Here is a 16,021-nt window from a genome sequence, read left to right as displayed (position 1 = left end):
GAAATCCATATGCAGCAGAATGAAACTAAACCCCTATCTCTCACCCTTCACAAAACTCAACTCAAAATGGATCATGGACCTCGGAATCAGACCAGAGACCCTGCATCTTACAGAAGAAAAAGTAGGTCCAAATCTTCAACATGTCGGCTTAGGATCAGACTTCCTTAACAGGACTCCCATAGCACAAGAAATAAAAGCAAGAATCAACAACTGGGATAGATTCAAACTAAAAAGCTTTCTCTCAGCAAAGGAAACTATCAGCAATGTGAAAAGAGAACCTACAGAATGGGAGAAAATCTTTGCCACTCATACTTCATATAGAGCACTAATTTCCAGAATATATAAAGAACTCAAAAAACTCTACACCAAGAATACAAATAACCCAATCAACAAATGGGCTAAGGAAATGAACAGACACTTCACAGAAGATCTACAAGCAATCAACAGATATATGAAAAAATGTTCAACATCTCTAGTAATAAGAGAAATGCAAATCAAAACTACACTAAGATTCCATCTCACCCCAATTAGAATGGCAATTATCAAGAATACAAGCAACAATAGATGTTGGCGAGGAGGTGGGGAAAAAGGTACACTCCTACATTGCTGGTGGGGTTGAAAATTAGTGCAGCCAATCCGGAAAGCAGTATGGCCTATACCCAAAGGACTTAAAATCAGCATACTACAGAGATACAGTCACATCAATGTTCATAGCTGCTCAATTCACAATATCCAGATTGTGGAACCAACCTAGATGTCCTTCAGTTGATGAATGGATAAAGAAACTGTGGTATATATATATATATGAAACTGTGGTATCTATATATTCATATATATATGAATATTACTCAGTTATAAAGAATAATAAAATTATGGCATTTGCAGTCAAATGGATGTAATTGTATAATATCATGCTAAGTGAGATAAGCCAATCTCAAAAAACCAAAGGATGAATGATCTTGCTGATAAGTGGATGATGACACATAATGGGGGGTAGGAGGGGGGCAAGAATGGAGGAAGGAGGAACTGTATAGAGGGAAAAGAGAGGTGGGAGGGGCCGGGGGAAGGAAAAACATAACAATGAATCAAAAACCTCTGGAGTTACTGGGATTACAGGTGAACACCAGTGTGCCTGTTTCATAGCATATTCTCAATATAAAGATTCTATGGTGAAAATTTTACTCATATTTTCACTAAACAATTACACAATTATGGTATAGCAAATATGAAAGACATAAAATGCTAGTGCTTGCAGGGGCAGCAGTGGTTATACAGATGTGTGTGTGTCTGTACATAGATGCAAACATTCAAGTAAGTTTTTATACTATCTAAGGAAGAGTTCAAATTAATAATTTAACTCTTCAGTTTATTAAAAAATAAAACCAGGGAAAATTAAAGTAGTTTCTCTAACCTACCAAATACTTAACTTACTGACATTTATTTATATGATTATGGAAAGTCAAGTTCCTCCCAAGTTTTATAGCAATGACTACATTAATTTCCACAATCCCAGTGACTGTTTTACAGTTCTCATTCCATTTGATGGTGTAAACCATCACACTGCTTAGTTCTCTTTCCTTCCTTGTGTCATATCAGTTTTTCTCAATAATATTTCTGAGGACATGCTTTTTGGTGCCTTGATCATTATTTTGCTCACATCCTTAAACATTTACGGTGTGAAGATTTAGACCATATCTGATAAGGCTGACTTGACTAAAAATTAAAGGGTAATATGGAGGAAGCACTAGTCCTTTTTTCCAGTAATCCATGTCTAAATTAAATCTTTGTTGGCACAGTGAATATTTTACCGACTTAACACTACAGGGGAAAAATAAGTGTTTTATTTTTAAATGACAGGAGTGGATGCAGTGTAAAGATGTTTGTTTAAACATGATGTTTAATTAGATCTGGTTCACCTTGCTTTTCCTCTCTTGCACCAGAAAGAGAGAGAGAGGACTTTAATTCTTTGAATCAAAGCAGATTTCCTCTACCTCTTTCCTACACCTTAATAGTTTCTGATTTCAGAAACTAGTGTTTTTGTGATAGACTTCAGCTTTTGATATAAACTTTGAAGTTTCTTCCCCATGTGTTTTCCAGCTCCCTCAATATGCTCTTTATAGGATATATGTTATCAGTTATGCATGATTGGTTTTCAAAGATATTATTATAAGTCTAATCAAATAAAATTAACTTATTGGGGTTTGAACAGAGACACAAGGCTGGTAGTGCTTGTCTATACATCACCCAAAAAGGTAACCAACAAAAATAAATGATGCTTATGCAATTGAGGAATGGTATTTACATTTTATATAAATACTAAACATTTTTCGTGAAATATTTTTTCTTATTTTTTAAATTTATTTATCTTTATTTGTTCTAATTCATTATACATGACAGTAGAATGTACTTTGACACATCATACATATATGGAGTATAATTTCTCATTCTTCTGGTTGTATATGATGTAGAATCACAGTGGTTGGGTAATCATATATGTACATAGGGTAATAATGCCTGATTCATTCTGTCTTTCCTTCCCCCATACCCTCAGCCCTCACTTCACCCCCCTAACACAACAATTATACACCATTTATTTAATCAGCTTATTCTGTAATTAGTATACTTTTGTTGGAGAAAATTTATGTCTATCTTGGCATCCTACTTAATTTTATTGTCAAAATCAAATAGTAGGACTGGGGATGTAATTCACTCATAGAATGCTTGCATAGCATAGCCAAGGCTCTGGGTTCAATTCCCAGTACCCCCAAAACAACAACAACAACAAAAAAATAGAGCTTGCTTACATATTCTAAAGTCATAACCCAGATGAAGAAACAAATGTGGCAGAAAGGAGTATAAGAATTTTGATATACTTTGAAAATTCTTAAAACACGTTTGAACTTGTACATATGTATTTTCTTACCTGTATTTAACATTAAACATTTGTCATATTTAAAAATATATCAAAAAAGTCTGTTGGTTACATAGCAGGATTTCTGCACCTGAGAAGTTTTTACATATACTTCTCACACATAGACATAGACCCAGATAAACAAACAGACACTACTCTGAATTTTATCTGGATGGGGGATAAACTAAGTATAGATGAATGAATGATTTTAATACTATATCATTTGCCTAAGTAAAAGATGTTTATTAGGCACTTCATCTTCATATAATATCACTTATGAAAAAAATTTTAAAATGTATTAACACATCAATGATCAGCGAATGTACCAAATAAATTTCTTTTAAAATAAATGTTAGGGGAAAACTCAGTGGTATTTTCTTTTGTGCAAATGATTAAATCACAGATATTACATCGACATGACATTTTACATCTTGACCTACCATGCTTTACTATTTATATAAGTTAAATTGAGTAAAAGTGATTCCTCTTTGTAGCTTCTTCATGAATCGGCATGCAGTTGACTATATCCCTGGAAGTAATATTAGATTGATCATTCAGCTGTTTAGAATCATTCACATTTGAGAAACCGTTAGCATTCTGAACTCTTATTTTTAATGAAAATTGTAATTCTTTCAAGTGAAAAACATTTTTAACTATTGGCTCAGAATGAAGGTGGACAAACTTTAAGTTATCAATCTTTAACTTGATGTTTAGAATTTTAGAATATCAAAGTTCAGATGCTTTCCAATATGTGAATTCCATCTAACACAATACTGAAATATCTCTCACTAGTCAAGTGAAGTAATATACAAAATTAATATTAATAAATCATTCAAAATATTATTGTTAACCATATTTAAGTCAGAAATTAGAAAATATTCAGGAAATAGACAAGACACTTGGACAAACATGGGAAAACAAAATTGTGCATGCATTTTTAATAGGAGAACAAAGTGATAAACATGTGAATGAGATCTTTGCTTATGTTTATATAATTTTTGTATATATATATGTGTTTGTATTAATGTACTGATTTACATTTTAATTAAAGTTACTATGGGGATGTGTCCTGATAAACCTATTGTACATCGAAAATATTGTGAATCAGATTTTATTTAATATGCCTTACCTACCAAACATCATACTTTAGTATTCTATTCAGTACTAGTTGTTTACCCTCAGTACTCTCTGACTGACAGGGAGCTGCCCAGGACCATAGGAGAATATTGTACTACATATCACTCACTTAGGAAAAGATCAAAATTCAAAATTTGAAGTAGTGATCCTACTGAGTATGCATTGATTTCACATGATTGTAAATTTAAAACAATTTAAGTTAAATTATTGTTAAGTTGGATGTCATATTGCATTTTTTGTCTCTGTGTGTATATATATGTGTATGATATTTGCCATTTGACTCATCCATTTCACTTCAAATTAAATATATTGCAAACCGTTATCTATATATTACCTATATACACTCATAAGTAAATTAAATGCAATTGCAGAAGCATTTTTATTAGTTAGTGAAAAAACAACCACAATTACAGTCAATAGAATATTAGCTAAATAAACTATGGAATGAAAATTACACAACAAAAATAAAGAGTGAAGGAATACTAAGATTTGTATAAAATGGCATACAGTGATTTACAGATTGTACTGTTAAAAGAACAAACAAATTTTTAAAAAGATTTTTATATTATGCTTGATATTTTTTAGTATAATAGGTTAAGCATAGTAAGCCACAGACCTGTAATTTGTCATCATTTTTCATAGGATAGCTGAAGAAAGAATAAGGCAACATATAACCTCTACTTGGGAATGTTCTAACAACCAAAACTTCTAGTAAGCATGCTAAAGGCATTTACCAGCAGAAGGATAATGGAGAATATTTATCTGTGAAGTAATTTTAGAAGACAATATGTGACCTATTTTTTTTATAGAAAATAAATCTGAAATACATAAATTAATGATGCATGGCTGGATGGCTATGTAATGATTAGAGTATAAAAATTGTTTTACAACTAAAATGCTTCTTCTTCCCAAGCAACATTCTACATTTGTTGCTTAATCTTTGCTTGCTAAATAGAATATGTCCTAATAAAGGAAAGAATAGACATTGGAAGGAAGAAAGCTTGGTTAAATTCTTGTACCTGGGTCCTTTGAATCAATATACATTGGGACATAGTAAAAATCTATGATCAGTGTAAAGTCTGATTTGATGCCTAAAATTTTGTATCACATTAATAAAGAAAAAAATAAGGACAGTTTATTTTAATATATGGGTGTGGAAAACACACATAAGTACATATATAAATTTATATTTTCAAGACCTAATTGAAAAATGAACATAAAAAATAATGGAAATAGATTCCTAAAGAAAGTAAGTTAAAAAATATATAGATTAGAGCAAAATACATGCATCATTTTTTTTGATATTTTATATTTCAAATGTTTTTACATTAAAACCAGTATAATTGAAGCAAATAGGAAAAGATAACAAGCCATGAAACACAAAAGAACAAAATTAATGCACATGTCAAAATGATAAAAGAAATATCAAATGATAATATATTTTATGTTGCTAGTAATATTGATAATGCAATTTAAGCTGTTTTGTAAAAATTATAAGAAAAAGCATAATGAGCAACATATTGATATTATAAGAAATAAGATTCTTGTTCTAAGAGACAAAATTAGATAATAAAAGGGGCCAAGAGAAATTGCATACACCAAATATGAAACAAATAGTAACAGCAAATTTATACGTGTGTGCATGGGATTGTGTTAATTCACTGAAAGAGCCTTCAGGCAATATTATGACAGATACAAATTGCTCATCTAGTGATCAGAGCTTAGATTTAAATTACCATTCCCTGTGTGCACTAACAAGACACAGCTTCTTGGATATATTTTTCTGTAAGTTGTGGTATACAGAAAGCACAAGATGGGACATAGCATTTTTAGAAGTAACTTAAGACTACTATTCTAATTTGAGAGGAATAGAATGAGTAATAAAGGGCTGTCAATGGCCAAATCTAGAATATAAGAAACAAAAACAGTGATCAAAATTCTTGATTAAATAATAAATTTTTAAAAAATCCTTAAGAGTAATACAAAAAGTGAAGGAGAAATAATAAAGATTCTTGTTTACAGAATAACACTAGTTATTAATGAGAAAAAACTATAATTAGAAAATTACTATTTCACAATACCTAATGCAATAAATCATTCCTCTGCAGGATATCAATATACGCTAAAACAATTGAAGGAAAGAATGATGGAAATTAGGGTAATAAAAGTGTTTAAAAGGATTCTCCATATTTTATTTAATTAATCATAGGAATAAAAATATATCTATGTACTGGAAAGATCTGGCAGTCACCATCTTGATCAATTCTTCTAAGTTATTTTCCATAAAATCAGTATTTGCCATCACTGTAAGTTTTCTAATATGAAATATTCATAATCAACTAGGATTGTCTGAATCTAATCATCTTCTGACACTTTTATACAGTTGATATTACAACAAAATAAATGGAAAATATGAGAAAACAATGAAATTCATTCTGTAGGTTAACTTTTTAAAAGTCAATGTCACAAAATACAAAATATTTGTTGGTCATTTTCTCTGATTTGTAAGTACCAAAACTACCTAACAAATGAAGACAATTTGCAAATCTGATTAAATTTTTTAGAAGATATTTACACCAAGAGAGAAATGTGAAATTGCATTAAAGAATAGATAAGATTATTAATCACTGATTTTCCTAATATTATGATATTGCATTTTAAAAACAATGACTTTTCACGTGGGAAAATTATTAAGATGGAATCATTATTTCAAATCTGCAAGTAACTGAAATTGCATAAAATAAATACACACAACAGTCCCATTTAGTGTATAACAATAGAATATACAATATATTAAATATATAATATTCCTCTCTTGGAGTTTAAAATTATGTTTAATTTATGACCCTACCAAGTCTTTGGTCGAAAAAGGATCTCCTTTCCTTGCAATAGGATCATTCTCAGAGAATATAGCAGAATGAGTTTTATTTCTTCTTCCTAATCTGTTTTGCCACATTGTTTAAGTCTGTGTTCCAAGAAAATAATATTTTCTCCCTCCTGTTTCCTACCCCCTTAAAATAATTTTCATCATATTTCAGTAGCTACATAAGCAGTCTAAGTGTTTATTCTCCTGGCATGTTGTGTCTAATATGGTTTTGCTATGTCACATAGAAAATAATGTCCCTTACTCCTTCTTCTTCTTATTTTTTCCCTGTGGCTTAGACATGTATATGTGAAAATATGTGAACTTGGTGTTTTGAATGCAACCGATGTGAACAAATTGTAAAAGAAAAAGTGAATAATGCAGAATAGATAATTTATAGATGTTATGAAAAATATAACTTGGTTAATATATACCCTCTGATATCCATGGTAAAATGTAAAAGTTAGCACTTATTCCTAAGTGAATTGGAGTAAGACAGCAACTTTTAAAAACACAAGTAAACCTAAAGAAAATTGAAGTATCACATCCAGTGTTCCCAATAAAACTTTGGTAATCTTATGAAAAATAAACCACATGAGTTTTCATGAATTTTAAAACATTGAATCACTGAGTACTTACTGGCACAAGACCCATAAAAATTATGGAGCAAATCCACTATGTTTTCTCACCCTTTTAAGAATGTATAACCCTTTGTCATCTGTAAAGGAAACATTATAGTAATTCTAAATAAAGTTTGCTAAGCATGGAAAAGTAGGAAATCATGTTTTATATACATACTTATCATGTATTTCTAGTAAAAGTTGTTACTACATTGGTAACTAATGAAGCTGGGACTGAGAATATAGAACAATTCAATGCCATATGAATAATAAATTGAAGGGCCAGAATTTGAGACTGATTCCCAGGTTCTGGCTATATATTTTAGGTTTCCTTACCTTCATATTTTCCCACTTAATAAGCAGACAATTGTTCTGACCCCATTCACTCATTTTGCAAATAGACATTGAGGATCCACTTATTTCCAGGCACTGTCTTAAGTGTGCTGGGTGCATCAGTGAAAACAAAAACAAAAACAAAAACAAATGACATCATGGGAAAATTGCATGCATAAATGTACTTTTAAGTGATAAAGTGTAATATGCATTGTTTTATCAAGTTTTTCTTTAAAAAAATCCAAAAATTTAGCTATTAACATTTATAAAATTCTTCTCTTGTGGTATCCTTCATTTATTGTCCTTTTATAAGGCTGCCATAGTGATTTACCACATTTAGTGTCTTTAAAGAGCACAGATTTACTCTCTCAGAATTTTGTGTGATGTCCATAGCCTAGTCCTACCAGGGTGTGGGAGAGGTTGCTGAGACCAAAGAAAGTAACCAGAATAGCTTAGAAGTCATAAAGGTTTATTGATAATTGCTTGTAGGGAAGGACCAGTAGCAATAGGCTGAACAGCTAACACCTCTGTCCCCCACAGGGCTTTGCCAAGTTTGCCTCCTCTCCTCACAGCAATTTTTTCAGTGGTGTCTGACTGGGCTAATGACATGTATCCTCTCTTCAGTGCCCTCTGTTCTGCACCAGTAACCATGAGAGGGGTTTCATAAGTTAGACACAGAAGCAGTACATAATCAGCATTAGATTGCTTAGTTTGCTCCTATGGCCAGTATCCCAGGGAGCAACTTTTCTGGTATTTGTGCAAGAAAGTGGCTTTCTACAGATAACACTAACTTGTCCTAATTCCCAATGTACATGAGAACCAGTGACCTTTGAGATATGTATCTGGTCATTCTGGCCCAGACCCACTTTCTCAGGTTCCTTAATGTGGTTAAGTTCTTGGGAAGTGGGAGGGATTTGTCAGGATCATGGTGTTTTACACTCCTCCTTTTCTTTAAGTATAAAAAAGTAGATCAGAAGACTGAAAGGGTCTTTCTAGATTACAATCAAGAAAGAGCTGTGTTGCTTTCTGGAGACTTTACTGGAGTAAGTATTTCCTTTCTTTTTAGCTTCTAGAGATCACCTGTGTTTGTTCAAAGCCACAGTGTTTCATTTCTGGCTATTTTTTTTTCATAATTTCCCTGTGAACATTTTAAATTTTAAATACCCATGTGATTAGATTAAATTAAATAATCCAAAATAATCTTCCTGTCTCAAGCTTCTGTGTGGAAATCATATCTCCAAAGTCCCTTTTGTCATGAAAGGAAACATATTTATAGGTTCTAGGTAACAGACATTGACATCTTTGGGAGGCATGAATCTGCCTACTATGATTTTATTCTTCAGCTCCATATTATTTTAACATTTCTAAACAAACCCAGTCAAATATAATACAGGCTTTCAGCTCAAGGATTCTAAAATTTCATTCAACTTTTAAAAGGGCAAACTGCTATTTATTATTATATAACATTTAAAGTTGAAAATTATATCATCCTTCCTATAATCATCCATTTCACCCTCATTTGTGCTTTTATAAATATGATATACTTTACATTCCATTTTATTTATTTCATTTAACTGATTTTCCTGAGAATTTCACTTTCCTTATTGCAGCATAGGAAAGAAATCTTAAGCTACATAAAATATCATATTATATATTTTTTCATTGGCATGTTTCTCTATGCCTCACTTTTTATAAATCTAAAGTATATATCTACTTTTGTGTTACTCCCTGACGGGCAACAAGGTCCGATGTACCTCCTCAGGACCTGCCTGAGGAGAATATGGGGTCAAGCAGGATGATGAGTGTCGGTGGCAAAGGAAACACACTAGAGCTGGGAGGTCTGTCAGCGCAGAAGGCACAGCAGGAAATCATTTATTGAGGAAATCCCACAGCTTTTATGTAGGGTGGAGGCTAGGCGGGAACCAATCAGCTTAAAGTCAGCAAGGCATGGGAGGTTCATGCAGGTGAGAGTCCCATAGGACTATGTGGCAAGCACGAGCTGATCACATTCAAGGAACTGTTGTTAACCAATCCCTGATGGTGGTTGGATTCATCGTCATTAACTATGGAAACCACCTTTGAGGCCTTGATCTAGCTCACTCACCAGGGAGTAAGGAGTCAGCCTGAGTTAGTTAACGTGTCATTAGTCCCAACACTCTTGTTTCAACTTTGAAAGGTAAGTATGATATTGAATTTATTACAATAATTTTATGTATCACATGTATGACAATTGTTTCTGATACAAAGAAATTCAATTGGAAATGTATTATCATCAATTAATTTGCTTTGTTTCTGTGTTTACAGCACATTCAAAATGAGACATCAAGTAGGTAGTTGGTACCAGATTGCCTTGCTCAAATCCACTTGAATCTTCTGTTTAATGATTGACTTTGTTCACAGTACCTAACATAATGAGCCTTTGTATATGAGTTATTGTTCATTTTAATAGAGGAAAACTGTATAAATGCATCAGAATGCATGGTTCATATGTGTAGTCAGGAAATGTTTAATAACTTGTAGAGAATAATTACTTTGACTACTGTTACTCTCTTTTAGGGCTAATGTGTGAGTGCCGTATTTTAAGATTGGTATAATGATTGAAGTAGTTAAAATATATGGCAGCTTTTCAAGGAAGAACTGATAAGAAGAGAAGAGGGATAAAGTTAACAATGTGAACTTCCAAAATTGCCTAAGGTCACAGGACAATATATTCATGAAGGATGTGAAGTAAAACAAAAAAAAGTGGAAGAAATCAAGTATTACAACATTAAAAGTCAATGATCTGCTACATAAACTTAATATACTGAAGAAAAAAATTGCATGGTCTTTTCAATAGACACCGAAGAAACATTGTCAAAATCTAACATCCATTTATGATAAAAACTCTTAGCAAACTAGAAATAGAAAGAAACTTTTTCAATGCTCTTCACATAGAATATCAAAGAAAGGAAAAAAAGGGAAGAAGGAGAGGAGGGAATTTAGTGAAAAATGTAGCTAACTTCTAGAAACCAAAGTTTTCCTTGAGTAGGAATATTCAAGCAGGCAGGTGTTGAGGAACTGAAAATTAAGATGATTTTCTAATGCTTGAAAGATTGATCCTTATATATAATACATGAAAATTTGGCAAAGAAGCCAGGTCCACATAGAAATCCTTACAATTTATTTAAATTTTTCTAGTATGCTCAATATGTTCCTCTACAAATATGCAAAAAGATCCAGTATTCTCCTAAAGTTTTGAATCACTGTATTTGGAAACTGTCACAGTACCTTGTCTTGTAGAAGTCATTAGAGCACAGTGATAATAGTACCACACTGTTCCCCTTTCAGATTCTCTTTCATTAAGTCTGTATTCTGGGTTCCAGCATCTACTTATACTATGGTGTATAATGGGAAGAATAGAAAAGCTACCCTATCTTCTCTGATTCTATTACCATCATAGAGAAAACATATAAATTACATCATCTTTTAAAATCTCTACTGAGTACAAATGACAATTATTCCTGGCTGCTACTTTTGGGAAGAATTGACAGTATCTACACGATTTTCTAAAGGCATATATTACAATGGATAATACATTGCAAAGGAATGGTCTTGAGTACTCAAAAATCCTTACATTTAATAACAAAAATGAACCAAACTTAAACTTCTACCTCCCTTATCCCTTTTATCAACCATTCTTCTAAAAAAAATCACATCTTTTCATCACTAGGATTATAAATTATTACCTTAAATATTTCTCTGAATTAAATTCAACTGTCTTCTAGAAAACTAGGTTATATATCATATATATCATTAAGAATATAAATCACTAATGTTAGAGTCATAATGCCTATTTCCTAGTCAGTAAATTATTTAAAATTGACATTTTATTTAATCAAGTAATTAATTCTTTACTCCTCTCCTGCTTCATAGAACAATAAAATCTTTCTAAATTTGAAATTTCTAAGATATTATAATTGATAAATTATTTTCATAGCTCCAGCAAGTCATCCCAAAATATTAACCAAATGAACACAAGATGTTTTCATATCATAAATCATTTTTAAAACCCTTTGGAAAGTCATCTGCAAGACCTTTTGCTTAACAGTAGAAAGTCACCAGAGCTAAAGTATATCCATTTTCATGGATTTGTAATATGTCTAGTGGCTAAGGTAAACTACACTTTATCCTTTGGTTTGAATATGAGGTGTTCCTAAATAAGCTTATGTGATAGGAAATGCAGAAATTTTTCAAAGTGAGATAATCAGATTATAGATCTATAACCACATCTATGCATAAATTCATTTGATGGATTAATAATTTAAATGCAATTCTAAGTGGTAACTCCAGGAAAATATGGTGCAGCTAGAGGAAATAAGTCACAGTAGGGTGGGGAACATGCCCTTGGGTGTTATATTTTGTCCTGGCTTTTTCTTTGTCTCCCTTTCTCTTTGTCTCCCTCTCCTTCTCTCTCTCTCTCTCTCTCTCTCTCTCTCTCTCTCTCTCTCTCTCTCTCTCACTCTCTGTGTATAGATATATTATATATCAGATCTATCTATCTATCATCTATCTATCTATCTATCTACCTACCTACCTACCTACCTATCATCTAGATTGATGCTACCAAGCTACCATGAGTTAAGCAGTTCTCCTTTACAGTACTCTTTTGCCATGATGTTCTGCTAGGGCCCAGACATTGAAGTTGGTCAACCATGGACTAAACCTCTAAAACTGTGAGTGCAAAATAAATGTTTCCTTCTCTACATTGTTCTTCTCAAGTATTTTGGTAACAGTGACAAAAAAAAAAAAAAAAAAAAAAAGCAACTAACCACCAGAATTCCCTCCCTTTTATGTTTCTGAGTAAGAAAGATTCTTGTGTGGGATCTGGAGAGTAAAGAGTAGCTGTAGCTATTTGGTAACTTACACATATTATTGATGATTTGAGGTTTCCGTAGGGGCATGAGGCAGCAGCTATGCCTCTATTATTCTGCTTTCCACTGAATCTTCATTCAGTTTCTCAGGATTTTGGACCAGCTTTGTGTGTGTGGTGCTAGGACTCTTACCTTAGCTTCTTCAGGATACCCTTATCCCAAGGTGTTTATCAGAGATGATAAACACTTAAATAGATGACTACAACTTTTAGTTCTGGGTTCCAGACTGTTATTGCTCTCTCCTACCTTGGATTCATAATGTGCCATGGCATTCAGCTTAAACATCAGATATGAAGACAATAGTAACAAAGAAACTTCTCATACTCCGAAAGGATACATCCCTGTGACAGATCATTTTATCCTCCATAGAAAAAAACATGATTACTATCCTTAACGTTAATGAAAATTAGATACTATCTTGAAGTTTAACAAATACTTGTTTATTATTAATAAGATAATATATATTTTAATTAATGTGAAATTTTAATAAGCATGGGGTTGTATCTTTTGAAATAAAGTGAAAATCAAAATATCTTGATTTCAGGGGAAACTCTACAATGAGAAATTAACTGTGGGTTAAAAATTGGAACAAAAATTCCAAGCAAATGTGGATATTGTATCCAGATCACAGAAAAGAAGGCAATACATAAGTTTTATTTTCCACCAGAAGGAATGAGAAAAGTAGAATACAGAAAAATATAATCATACTCTAGAATTCAAAGTCCAAGTAGTTTCACTGAAACCAGAATATTAATAGGGATGCCAATCAGGATGGAGATCAACATTACATGTCTCCTCATTCTTGAGGAGACAGTAGTAAAGGAATATTAGTATGTTATTTATAGCAATATATTAATGGAAAAAGACTTAAACATGTTTTTTTCCAAATGCAATTATAACTCAGTAAACTAACTTTAGATTATATAAACCATGACGAGAAAAAAACATACTAAAATCATAACAGAGAACAACTAATTAGCATTAGAAGAGTAAAAACTTAAAAAATATTAATACAACTTAATATTAAAGGAATATGGTAAAATATACATGTTCAGAATTGAAGTAGGTTGATTGAATTTTTACAAGAGTAACAAAAGACAATCCAAGTGGAATTGCTAATTAAACAATATCATCCAGGCATTTACTTTCCTGAAGATATCCTCCTGAAATGCAATATTTATGAGAGATCAAAAGTAATGACAAATTCAAAACAGGAAAGAAGTTGTGACAACAGTTGTATTGCTGAAAGATAATTTCAAAATAAAGACAATTAAATGAATCGTGATAGTCACAATTAAATATCCTATAATATTCAGTTAGTGTGGTAGTTAATTCAAGAAGTGTTTTATATCTCATAGATTTGGCTACCAATTATTTTTGGTGTACTCAGTCTAGGAAGATCATTGATAACAACATTCAGCAGTATAGCCAACGACAAAGAAAGTATGCAGAAATCTATGAATACAGAAAGGAAATATTGTGGAAAGGCAGGAAATGGGATAAATATAGGGGGAAAGGAATGTACACTTGAAAATACTTATAATTTTTAATATAATTGATCTATTTGAAATATAAGTAATCCAGTGTCATTATTTTTGATACAAAACTTCCATTTTCATGTCTCTAATATTAACCCATTTCATCATTACATCATAAAGCACAGCTTGTTTAAGATTTAATCTCATTATTATTGACAAGAATCAGACCATAAGAATATATACAAATAATATTAGGGAGAATCACATTTAAAGTGCTTTCATATTAATTGATCAGGTGTCTATAAGCTAGAAAACTGGACCTCCCTCAACAGGAGCCAACCCAGAACTTGATCTTGGACTTCTTTGTATGTGCTTATATTGTGTTTTATCCTAGAGTAATATTTTAATGCTCTTAGGTTCATATTTTATTTTTTAAACAGAATTTATTCATGTATTTAAAACTACTATATAAATATTGGGTTAAATAATGTAAAAATTTTAACTTTTATGTGCAAGCATCTTTGTATAAGAAATCAGTTACCATGCAGTCTAGACACAGTGGTTGAATTATTACAACTCTCCTGAATATATTGCATTTTTCAAAATGAAAATAATAATGGATTATTTTATAAATGGACCTAATAAACATATTTCCCCAAGCTATTTAAAATTATTTTATTTTTTTCACTTTTATTTCTTTATTTTATTTATCTTTTAATTTTTTACAGACTGCATTTTGATTCATTGTACACAAATGGGGCAAATCATTTCGTTTCTATGGTTGTACATGATGTAGATTCATGCCATTTGTGTAATCATACATGTACATAGGGTAATGTTATCTTTCTCATTCCACCATTTTTTATACACCCTCCCTCTCATTTCCTTCTACATAATCTAAAGTTCCCCCACTCTTCTTACCCTCCACACACCTCATCCCCATTATATATCATTCTTCACTTATCAGAGAAAACATTCAGCCTTTGGTTTTTTGGGATTGGCTTATTTCACTTAGTATGATATTCTCCAATTCCATTCATTTATTTGCAAATGCCACAATATTATTCCTCTTTATGGCTGAATAATATTCCATTGTGTATATATATACCAGAGTTTCTTTATCCATTCATCTGTTGAAGGGCATATAGGTTGGTTCCACAATCTAGCTATATATGTGAACTGAGCTACTATAAACATTGATGTGACTGTGTTACTGTAGTATGCTGATTTTAAGTCCTTTGGGTATAAGCCAAGGAGTGGGATAACTGGGTCAAAAGGTGGGTCCATTCCTAGTCTTTTTAGGATTCTCCATATTGCAGAGTGGCTGCACCAATTTGCAACTTCACCAGCAATGTCAAAGTGTGTCTTTTCCCCACATCCATGCCAACATCTATTATTTTTTGTGTTCTTGATAATAACCATTCTAATTGGAGTAAGATGAAATCTTAGAGTTGTTTTAATTTACTTTCTCTAATTACTAGAGATGTTAAACACTTTTTTATATTTTTATTAATTTCCTGTGTGTCTTCTTCTGTAAAGTGTCTGTCCAGTTCCTTGGCCCATTTATTGATTGGGTTCTTTGTATTTTTGGTGTAAAGTTTTGTAAGTTCTTTATAAATTTTGGAGATAAGTGCTCTATCTGAAGTGCATGTGGAAAAGATTTTCTCCCACTCTGCAGGCTCTCTCTTCACATTCTTGATTGTATCCTTTGCTGAGAAAAAGCTTTTTAGTTTGAGTCCATCCCATTTATTGATTCTTGCTTTGATTTC

This window comes from Sciurus carolinensis, chromosome 10, assembly GCF_902686445.1.
Source record: "Sciurus carolinensis chromosome 10, mSciCar1.2, whole genome shotgun sequence".
NCBI lineage: Eukaryota > Metazoa > Chordata > Mammalia > Rodentia > Sciuridae > Sciurus > Sciurus carolinensis.
Note: the sequence above shows the minus strand (reverse complement) of the source record.